Here is an 11,640-nt window from a genome sequence, read left to right as displayed (position 1 = left end):
ATATTGGGAAGCTGTCAAGGATTTCATTTTACTTGGATCCACAACCAACACCCATGGAAGCAGCAGTCAAGAAATCAAATGACATACTGCATTGGGTAAGTCCACTGCAAAAGACCTCTTTAAAGTATTAAAAAGCAAAGATGTCACTTTGAGGACTAAGGTGCACCTGACCCAAGCCATGGTATTTTCAATCACCTCATATACATGCAAAAAGCTGGACAATGAGTAAGGAAGACTGAAGAAGAATTGCTGCCTTTGAATTATGATGTTGGCAAAAAATGTTGAATATACCATGGACTTCCAGAAGAATGAACAAATCTTTCTTGGATGAAGTACAGCCAGAATACTCCTTAGAAGCAAGGATAGCAAGACTTTGCCTCATGTACTTTGGACATATCAGGAGTGACCAGTCGCTGGTGTAAGACATGATGCTTGGTAAAGTAGAGGGTCAGCGAAAGAGGAAGACCCTCAACAAGATGGATTGACACAGTGGCCACAACGATGGGCGGAAGCATAGCAATGATTGTGAGGATGACACAAGACTGGGCAGTGTTTTGTTCTGTTGTACATGGGGTAACTGTAAGTTGGAATTGACTCAATGGCACCTCACAAGAACAACTCGACTTCCACGTAGGGGACCTATGTTTGACTCCTGGACTATGACCCTCATCACAGCTACCACTTGTCTGTCAGTGGAGACTTGAATGTTGCTATGAGGATGAACATGTTTTAGCAGAGCTGACAGACTAAGACAGACTAAAAAGAAAGGCCGAGCAATCTACTTTTGAAAATCTGCCAGTGAAACCCCAATGGGTCATAATGGTTCGACCTCATTGTGCTTGAGGCCACCATGCGTCAGGGGCTGATTCAACGGCAACTAACAACAAATTTTTATCAGGTACTTTGATAGTGTTTGACTTGTCTTAGCTCACAAAGCCATTTGAAATCACTATTATTACCTCCTTTTTGTAGATGAAGAAGGTGAAGCACAGAGGGTCAGAAAATTACCTTAAGTCACACAGTCAGGAGTCAAGCCTAAGTCTGCAGATCACCACACTGTGCCTTCTTTTATAAACTTATTAACATGTCTAGGCCATAATTTCTTCATCTGTAATACAAGAGAGTTTGATTAGATTTTTTGGGACATGGAGGCCACGCCCAGGCCTAAAAAAAAAAAAAAAAAATGCTGCAGCTGAGAGCGCTGCCAGCTAAGAGCTGGGCTGGTTAGCTGAAAAAGCTGTACCTGAGAGGTACTGGCTAAGACCTAGGCTGGCAGAGAAGCAGAGCTGAGTGGGAGCACAGTGGTCTTGAAGCTGCTACGTTGGCTAGGAGCTGGGCCAGTTAATTAGTGGCAAACTGTAGGGTAACCATGCTTCCTGTTCACCCAGGAGAGCCCTGTTGTCCCAGTGTGGATATCAATCATGTCTCCCTTCCCTCTCAACGGTGTTTTGATTTGGCAATAAATTATATGGCCACGCTTTCCAAAAGACATTTCCCTGGGTATTAATGGATGTTTCATGAAAAACATAGGGCTCTGTGGGCCAAATAAGTTTTAAAAATACAGGGTTAAACAAAAACAAAAAAGATAATATCACAGGCCTTTTATACCACAGGTCTTTTACAAAAACTAGTTGCCATTGAGTCAACTCTGACTCGTGGTGACCCCATGTGTGTCAGAGTAGAACTGTTCTCCGGAGGGTTTACGATGGCTGATTTTTCAGAAGTAGATTGCCAAGTATTTCTTCTAAGGCACCTCTGGGTGGACTCGAACTGCCAACCTTTTGGTTAGCAGCCAAGCATGTTGGGAACCTTTTAATGTTTAAAACTGAGCCCCTAGCAGAAGCCTAGGAAGGAGTTGTAGTTGGAGATTTATCATTTCACAGTCATGAGCAGTTCATTTATCTCGTAAGGGATGAGGGCTCAAATTCACCTTTGTGCAAAATATTCTTTTATTTTGGAAAAACCACATAAATGGGTCTTTTAGTGCTAACTCTCTGCTATAGACTAAAAAAAAAAAAATCAAATTCTGTTTGGCAATGGAAAAGCTGTATTTGGTTTATTCACAACTATGCACTCAATCATGTGGCAAGCAAGCTGCCATACCACCTGCACATCTGATATTCACCCCAGGTCTGATTAGCAGGGACCAGATGGGGGCTTCCTGGCAGAAAACATGGCTGCCTCACTTATAAGGAGCTGCACAGTAGTTAACGGCTTGAACTCTGTAGTCAGATAGACCGAGGTTCAAAATCTGTCTCCACCACTAATAGTTTTTGACCTTGCAGAAGTTATTTAACCTCGCGAAATCTCAGTTTGCTCTTCTGTTTAATGGGGGTAATTATGTGTCATGAGGCTGATGAGAGGGTGAAACTAAAACGTGTGTGAAATGGGGCCCTGCACAGACAAAGTGCTTAAAGAATGGGAGAAATTCTTCCAAGAGCCTCTTGCCTCAGGGAGGTGTTGGGCGAGGAGTAGTCTCTTCTGATGTTTGTAAAGGCTGGAAGGAAGAGATGCTGGTTTTTGGCGATTTTGAATCTGGTCTCTTTACCTAATCTGTACTCACATCAGAACACAGAATATGCTGAGTTTGTTTAAAAGATTATAATTTGAGACAGTCAGCTTTGTCTACAAAGGAAATCCAAGTTAAAGTGACAGAATATTAGTGATTTTTTTTTTAACCTACTACCCTGTGTCTAAGAGGCGGTGTGGTGGGTGGACAGAGGACTTCAAAGGAGCCCCCAGCCCTACCTTAGCCTCCACAGTTTACTGACTGGGTGAACTTGGACAATTCTCTCAGCCTCAGCCTCCTCATCTATAAAATGGGAATAATTAATGCTACCCACATCATAGAGGTGCTGGGTGTTTTAAATATAATAATGTATGGGTTTTCTTTTTTTTTGTTGTTAGGGTTTGGCATATTGTCAAAACCGAAAAAAAAAACTATTGCTGTCCAGTCAATTCCAACTGATTCCAACTCAAGGCGACTCCATGTGTTACAGAGTAGAACTGCTCCATAGGCTTTTCTTGGCTGTAATCTTCATGGAAACAGATGGCCATGACTTGCTTCCACAGTGCAGCTGGGTGGGTTCAAACCACCAACCTTTAGGTTAACAGTTAAATGCTTAACCATTTGCACCATCCAGAGACCTTGGCATACTGTAGGTCCTCAGTAAATAGTACGTTTGTCTCTTCCTTTTCACGAAACTTCTTTTCGGTCTAAATTTCAAACAAGTGTGTTGAATTGACATTAAAATCTCCCCCATTCCTAATCCCTAATATAAAATTGTTCAGACTGTGGTTGGATCAATGATTTTTCTTAGGCCACTAGATTAATGACTTTTGTCTTTGCCGCCCCCCTAACCCCCCCAATCTTTTCCATCTCCTTCCCCTTCTCCTCCTCTTTGTTTCTTCCACAGGTTTCCTTTATGGTAACAGGGAGAACGGAAAGCACCTCCCTTTACCGGCCAACTCCACCCAAACTAATCACTTCATCATCTGACTCATTGTCTTATCTATGTCTAGTTTATAAAAGATGACCGATGAGATCCCAGAGGAGCCCGGGGGGCACAGTCGTTAAGAGCTCTGCTGCTAACCAAAAGGTCTGCAGTTGGAATCCACCAGCCGCTCCTTGGAAACCCTATGGGGCAGTTCTACTCTGTCCTATAGGGTCGCTATGAGTCAAAATGAAGTTGACGGCAAGGGGTTTGGTTTCGGGTTTTTAATGAGACGCCAGAGTCTAAAATTAACTAAGAAATCTATTTCCTCTCCTCAGCCCAGTCCCCTCCATCTCTACCTGTAACGTTGGGACCATGGCTCCTGACTGTAAACCACTAGCCAAGTCCTGTGAGGCAGAGAGGTGTTTCCAGCTTAAATGGTGAGAATTAGGGCAGAGTGGAAGGGGATGGCAGGGACAAAGCTGAGGAATGACGTCTGGTCACAGGCTGAAGTGTACTACTCCATGCACTGTGGCTCTTCTATATTTTCTCCCTGGTAGACATCATTAATTGAATATATTTTATTCTGTTGAGTCCAGCTTCAGAGTGCTTCCAATGCACAATTTATAAACAGAAATTAGGCTGAGACCAGGCAGAAGTAGTTCGGTCATTACACTTTTTTTTTTTTTTTTGAGCACTGATTTTACGTAGGGCCCTGTGTTAAGAAATGAGGGGGATTCAAAAGATGACACGTTAGGCCCGGCAACATATAATCATATTTTTAGCCCAATATATCAAAAATATTATCATTTCAACATGTAATCAATGTAAAACAATTAACGAAATATTTTACATTCTTTATTCATACTCTGAAATCTAGGGCGATTTTACACGCACAGCACATGCACAACTCAACTCGAAGTAGCCAAATTTCGAGGGCTTAATAGACACACATGTGCAGCGCTGCTCTGAAGACCCCGGATGACGATTTGTGGGCACATACGTCCCCCGCGATTGCAAGGGTTAACCAAGCGCCGGCGCCCTGAAGGGGGCGGGCGTCGTAAACCTAGGCTTTATGGAGCATGCCGGGAGTCGTAGTCCGAGGCCGCCTGCCCGTGGGGTCCGATGGGAGTTGTAGGCTTCGGCCCTGCTGAGCATGCCGGGAGTGGTAGTCCACGCCCACCCGCGCCCCAGTGTGCGCATCATGGCCGCTCGTGCTGCGCTCCGGTTGTGTTCCGCTGGGCCACAGAAAGTTTCGGTTCTGCCCGGCCGTGGACCCACGAGCGCGTAAGTGCCGCAGGGGGCCGGCCGGGCTCTGGGGGCGCCAGGGCTGAGCTCGGCGCCGGATCGGGGAGCCTCCCGCCGGGCGCGGCTGTCACCTGTTGCCCTTGCCGCCTTTGCCCATCCTGGGCCCCCGCCCCTCCCCAGCCGGCCTGGGAAGCACCTCGGGCCAATGAAGCTCCGCGCCCTGGGACTGGTCGGGGACCCCAGGCTGTCTCTGGTTGTCAGTTAGAAAAACAGACTCCAAACACTAGTTCCACGACCCCGACGGCCGAGAAGCCACAAACGAGCCCACCATGTGTGGTCTCAGAACAAGCCCGAGATCCTTTAGGACAGGAGGGCAGCCCCCTGAGTTCCTGTTTACATTGTCCAAGCAGCTGCTGACCTCGTAAACGTAGGTTTTGGCTCAGCTGGGCCGGGACTGTCCAGACCTTCACTTTGCGGGACTCCGCTGGTGCCTGGTGCCTCCCTTTATCCTAGGAGGGTCGTCTTGTTTGTCCCGCGCCATCTCTGCCAAAACTGATTCCCTTTTCCTTCTGCCCCTCTTACCAAGTGCAGGGTCTCGAGAAAGCCCCCAGGTGATCTTAACTGAAACATCTGTTGGGTGGCCTGTGAATTGTCTCTGGTGTAGCTGCAGTGGACTTGGGCAAGAGTCCGTACTATTCGAAACCGAGGCTAAGAAAAACACGTTTGATTGACTCGTTACCACATGGCTCCCTGTTAACGCTCTGTATCCTCTTATACCCCTTGTCGATCTTCATCATTTTCATTGACTGCCCTTCCAGGAAAAAAAAAAAAAAAAATAGAGCACTTGTTGAAACTGCTAGTGTTGGCCACAGCCTCTGCCCCTCGCTTACCACAGCCGTTTCCTCTTCACCGAGAAATGGGTCAGGGGCCTTTAGGGGCAGAGGATCAGGCCTTAATCTGCCCAGTAGCCTCCCGGCCTGCCACTCTCTGGTTTGTGGTTGCCTCTGCAGCAAGCTTAACTCCTCTGCCATCTGCCTAATGTGGCTGGGGTGGCGAGTTAGGCCTGGGGGTAAGGGGGAAGAGCTGTCACGCTGAGGTTTTCTGCTTTCAGTGGCTCCCACCTTCTGAAGTGGGCTCATGTTGAGTGCACTCCATTAGATTCCTTTCTGTAACAGCCGCTGTTTGAAAAGTACTAGTTGTGGGCCTGTTGTTGCTATCAGTCTGGAAACCAGAGTTCATTGTTGCAGTGATGGGAGGCAGCCTCCTTCGGTTTAAAAGGGTCTGAAAAGCCCCTTGCTTTTGGAAACAGGGTTTTTCTGCTTCTGCTAAAAGTGTTCATCTTTGTGAAGCACTTCCTTTAATTTTTAGATTGTTTTTCATTATTTTGTTAGGAAAATAGTCAAACATACAGAATCATTAAAAGAATTGTGTAGTGAACACCCAGGTACCCACCTCTTAGATTCTACGATTGATGTTTTAGTTCATTTCTTTTTACAGTTGCTTCAGAGGTTGATAACAGCCTCAGTGGAGGATCCTCTAGCTGCTGCTTGGATGATCTTTGCTGGGTTTGGGACACCAGCATGGGTTCAGGCACCAAGTTTTTAGACTGGCCCTGTTTGGGTGAGATGGCCTCTACAGATGTTTGTGATGAGAGGAACCACCCATTTTAGAGCCAGATCAGAGCAGCTAGTGGCTTGACCTGTGTTGGTCACCGAGGCCATGGGCTGCTGCTTCCCGAACACAGAGTAAGTGCTCAATAAATGGCAGTCCTCCCCTCCTCCTTTCCGTTGAGGGGAGAGTCTTGGATCGTGGGTAATATGTGTTGTTGGAGAGTCCAAAGACAACTTTGGTGACTCAAGGCCAGAATGTCTTTAATACATGAGGCAGAGGAAGCGTGTTATGTAGCTGTGGTCTCATGGTGGAAGCCAATGGTGGGAATTCAGAGTTTGGGGCCACATTCACTGTGAGCAGCTCCAGGAAGTAGCTGGGGGTCCTTAATTGGTGTTTTGTAGCTAGTCGGAGGCTGCCTGTCAGCAGAGATGGGGCAATTATGGCCAATTCCATATCTGCTCACCTAGTGGCTGGTATGTCACTGTCTTGCTCAAAAGATACACAGTATTCTTTCTTTCTTTGTGATCTCAATGCCAAAAACTCATATCCACTGCCCTCCAGTTGATTCCCACTCATGGGGACGCTGTAGGACAGAGTAGAACTGCCCTCTAGGGTTTCCAAGGCTTTTAATCTTTACGGAGGTGGATTGCCACATCTTTCTGCCTTGGAGCAGCTGGTAGGTTCAAACCGCTGGCCTTTAGTTAGCAGATGAGTGCTTTAACCACTGCACCACCAGGGCTCTTATCTCAATGCCAGTTAAACAAAAAAACCAGAAACTCTTTATTGGTGTAAGAGCCTCTATTTGAACAACTAAACGAATCGGTAGGGTGGGAATTGGAATGTTCCCATGGATCTGTGTCTACCTTCTTGCTATTTTTTGGTGCATCATTAACAATAGCTTATGGATCTGTACTGTCCCTATAAGAGCTTCCACCCTGAGCACATGGGCCCCGCGGCTTTGAGAAGAAGAGGGTGGCAGAAGCCAAGCTCAGTTGGGCAGTGTTATGGATTGAATTATGTCCCCCATAAATATGTGTTGTAAATCTTAACTTCTGTGGAGCCCTCGTGGCACAGTGGTTAAGAGCTATAGCTGCTGACCAAAAGGTTGGCAGTTCAAATCACCAGCCGCCCCTTGGGAACCCTATGGGGCAGTTCTACTGTGTCCTATAGTGTCTCTGTGAGTTGGAATCAACTCGATGGCAATGGGTTTGGTTTTTTTTTCTTTTTTATGCCTGTGGTTATAATGCAAGTTTTTTCTGTTATAGCAGCCCTAGACAACTAAGACAGGCAGGATGCATTTTTTTTTTTTTCTCTCTTCTCTCATGTTGGAGCCAGTAAGCCTGATGTTAGTGACTACCTGTGTTCCTTCCAGAGTCATTGGGTGGCACAAGTGGTTAAGCACTTGACTATTACCCAAAACGTTGGCGGTTTGAATCTACCCAGAGCCACCTTGGAGGACAAGCCTGGTGATCTGCCTCCAAAAGGTCACAACCTTGAAAACTCCCTGGAGTGGTTCTACTCTGCACACATGGGGTCACCATGAACGGGAATTGACTCCACAGCAACTAACAGCGGTGGTCCTTTCCACATGTGTGGATTTCTGTGGCCTTTGAAAGACACCAGGGGCCTGTTTCTGATTGGGCCAGATCCCATTTGCAGGGATGAGGATGTGTACATACTGTGATTCTGAGAACTGGCTTAATGAGAAGCTGTGGTTTGGTTATAGCAGTGTGGCTCAGTGACTGGTTCTGGGGCCTGAGGGCTGGGCTGGTCAGCTGCCACAGGTGCCTGGGGTACTGCACCTTCAGCCTGGGGAAAGAAACTGAGTCAGGGGAACCCTTGGCATCCAGGGGAAAAACTTGGGTCAGAAAGCCATTCCAAGCAAGCCTTTAGGCTATGTGGGCTAGGCAGTTTGTAAGAGGTCCAGGATGCGGCTGGACAGCTAGCTGGACCAGAGGCAGTGGTTTAAGATGGAGCTGGAAGGAATTTCCTGAGGTGGAACCTGTAGCCCCAGGTGCTTTTTCCAGGGCATCTGCAGGAGCAGGGAGGGGATACATAGAAGCCCCAGTCAGTTAGCCTTTGCCAATGTCTGCCCTTCTTCTTTCCTGCCTCCTGCAATGGCAATAATCCTTAATCACCCTATGTGAAAGAAGGTAAAGGGTTACTTCCCCACATTGCACCTGGAAAAAAAAACAAGGTAGGAAGAGGTCAAATGACTTCCCCAGGTGGATAAACTTGCTAAAATTGCCTGAAAATAGTTTGGTGAGCTTAACATACCCTGAGTAGCATCCAGTCATGGCAAGATCTTCATGTCATTATTCTTTGCATGAAAAAAAACAAAAACTCTTTGCTGTCCAGTTGATTCCAACTCATGGCAACCCTACCCTCCATAGGATTTTCCATGGCTGTAAAAACCTATTGCCGTTGAGTCTATTCCGAGAAATAGCAACCCTATAAGATGGAGAGTAGGACTGCCCCATAGGGTTTCCAAGGAGCTGCTGGTGGATTAGAACTGCTTACCTTTTGGTTAGTGGCCAAGTTCTTAACCACTGAGCCACCAGGGCCCCTCAATGGCTATAATCCTTTTTTTTTTTTATTGTACTTTAAGTGAAAGTTTACAATTCAAGTTAGTCTCTCGTGCAAAAATTTATACATACATTGTTACGTGACCCTAATTGCTCTCCCTGTACTGTGACAGCACACTCCTCCTTTCCACCCCTGATTTCCCGTGTCCATTCAAAGAGCTTCCGACCCTCTCTGCCTTCTCATCTCACCTCCGGACAGGAGCTGCCCGTTTAGTCTCATTTATCTACTTGAGCTAAGAAGCACACTCTTCACGAGTATCATTTTATTTCCCATAGTCCAGTCTGATCTTTGTCTGAAGAGTTGGCCTCAGGAATGGTTTTAGTTCTGGGTTGACAGAGAGTCCGGGGGCGATGCTCTCTGGGGTTCCTCCAGTCTCAGACCATTAAGTCTGGGCTTTTTACTAAAATTTGAATTCTGCACCGACTTTTGTCCTGCTCTATCAGGGACTCTCTGTTGTGTTCCCTGTCAGGGCGGTCATTGGTGGTAGCCGGGCACTATCTAGTTCTTCTGGTCTCAGGCTGATGCAGGCTCTGGTTTATGTGGCCCTTTCTGTCTCTTGGGCTAATACTTTCCTTGTGACTTTGGTGTTCTTCATTCTCCTTTACTCCAGGTACGTTGGGACCAATTGATGCATTTTAGATGGCCACCTGCTAACTTTTAAGACCCAGACGCCACTCACCAAAGTGGGATGCAGAACATTTTCTTAATAAACTTTGTGAGGCCAGTTGACCTAGATGTCCCCTGAAAGCATAGTCCCCAGACCCCTGCCCCTGCTGCTTTGTCCCTCAAAGTGTTTGGTCATGTTCAGAAAACTTCTTAGCTTTGGTTTAGTCCAGTTGTGCTGGCTTCCCCTGTAGTGTGTGCTCTCCTTCCCTTCACCTAAGATAATTCTTGTCTGCTATCTAGTTAGTTAATAACCCTATCTCTCCCACCGCACCCTTGTAACCATCAAAAAATGTTTTCTTCTGTGTTTAAACCTTTTCTTGAGTTCTTATAATAGTGGTCTTATACAATATTTGTCCTTTTGTGACTGACTGTGTTTACTCAGCATAATGGCCTTCCAGATTCCTCCATGTTATGAGATGTTTCACAGATTCATCGTTGTTCTTTATCATCGCGTAGTATTCCATTGTGTGAATATACCATAATTTGTTTATCCATTCGTCCGCTGATGCGCACCTAGGTTGTTTCCATCTTTTTGCTGTTGTGAACAGTGCTGCAATGAACATGGGTGTGCATGTATCTATTCGTGTGACGGCTCTTGTTTCTCTAGGGTATATTCCAAGGAGCGGGATTGCTGGATCGAATGGTACTTCTATTTCTAGCTTTTTAAGGAATTGCCAGATCGATTTCCAAAATGGTTGTACCATGTTACATTCCCACCAACAGTGTGTAAGTATTCCAGTCTCTCCACAACCTCTCCAACATTTATTATTTTGTGTGTTTTGGATTAATGCTAGCCTTGTTGGGGTGAGATGGTATCTCATTGCAGTTTTGATTTGCATTTCTGTAATGGTTAATGATCGTGAGCATTTCCTCATGTGTCTGTTAGCCACCTGAATGTTTTCTTTGGCGAAATGTCTGTTCTTATCCTTTGCCCATTTTTTAATTGAGTTATTTGTCTTTTTGTTGTTGAGGTTTTGCAGTATCTTGTAGATTTTAGAGATTAGACGCTGATTGGATTTGTTGTAGCCAAAAATTTTTTTCCCAGTCTGTAGGTTGTCTTTTTACTCTTTTGGTGACGTCTTTGATGAGCATAAGTGTTTGAATTTTAGGAGCTCCCAGTTATCTAGTTTCTCTTCTGGTGTTTGTGCATCGTTATTTGTGGTTCGTATTCTGTTTATGCCATGTATTAGGGCTCCTAGTGTTGTCCCTATTTTTTCATCCATGATCTTTATCATTTTCGATTTTATATTTAGGTCTTTTATCCATTTTGAGTTAATTTTTGTGCATGGTGTGAGGTATGGATCTTGTTTCAGTTTTTGCAGGTGGATATCCAGTTATGCCAGCACCATTTGTTAAAGAGACTGTCTTTTCCCCCAGTTAATGGACTTCGGGCCTTTGTCAAATGTCAGCTGCTCGTAGGTGATTGAATTTATGTCTGGATTCTCAATTCTGTTCCATTGGTCTATATATCTGTTGTTGTACCAGTACCAGGCTGTTTTGACTTCCTTGGCGGTATAATAGGTTCTAAAATTAGGTAGTGTGAGGCTAGGACCTCCAGCACAGTGTTGAATAAGAGTGGTGATAAAGGGCATCCTTGTCTGGTTCCCGTTCTCAAGGGGAATGCTTTCAAACTCTCTACATTTAGGATGATGTTGGCTGTTGGCTTTGTATAAATGCTCTTAATTATGTTGAGGAATTTCCCTTCAATTCCTATTTTGTTGAGAGTTTTTATCATGAATGGGTGTTGGACTTTGTCAAATGTCTTTTCTGCATCAATTGATAAAATCGTGTGGTTCTTGTCTTTTGTTATATTAATGTGATGGATTACATTGATTGTTTTTCTAATGTTGAACCATCCCTGCATACCTGGTATAAATTCCACTTAATCATAGTCAATTATATTTTTGATATGTTGCTGAATTCTATTGGCTAGAGTTTTGTTGAGGATTTTTGTGTCAATGTTCATGAGGGATATTGGTCTGTAATTTTCTCTTTTTGTGGTATCTTTACCTGGTCTTGGTATCAGGGTTATGCTGGCTTCATAGAATGAGTTTGGGAGTATTCCATCCTTTTCTATGCTCTGAAATACCTTTAG

General features: G+C 45.2%; 1 protein-coding gene across 1 annotated transcript in view; it reads left to right on the top strand.

Annotated features, from left to right (window-relative positions):
• The first annotated feature begins 4,640 nt into the window (after nt 1-4,640).
• The window catches only part of FYCO1 (FYVE and coiled-coil domain autophagy adaptor 1), an 87,808-nt gene continuing 80,808 nt past the window's right edge, over nt 4,641-11,640 (top strand). The window contains exon 1 of the mRNA XM_023726315.1: nt 4,641-4,721. The gene's annotated coding sequence lies outside the window, so the exon portion shown is untranslated. The remainder of the gene's footprint in view (nt 4,722-11,640) is intronic.

The sequence above is a fragment of the Trichechus manatus genome, unplaced genomic scaffold (genome assembly GCF_000243295.1).
Source record: "Trichechus manatus latirostris isolate Lorelei unplaced genomic scaffold, TriManLat1.0 scaffold00001, whole genome shotgun sequence".
NCBI lineage: Eukaryota > Metazoa > Chordata > Mammalia > Sirenia > Trichechidae > Trichechus > Trichechus manatus.
Note: the sequence above shows the minus strand (reverse complement) of the source record. Positions and strands in the feature narration are given on the sequence as shown.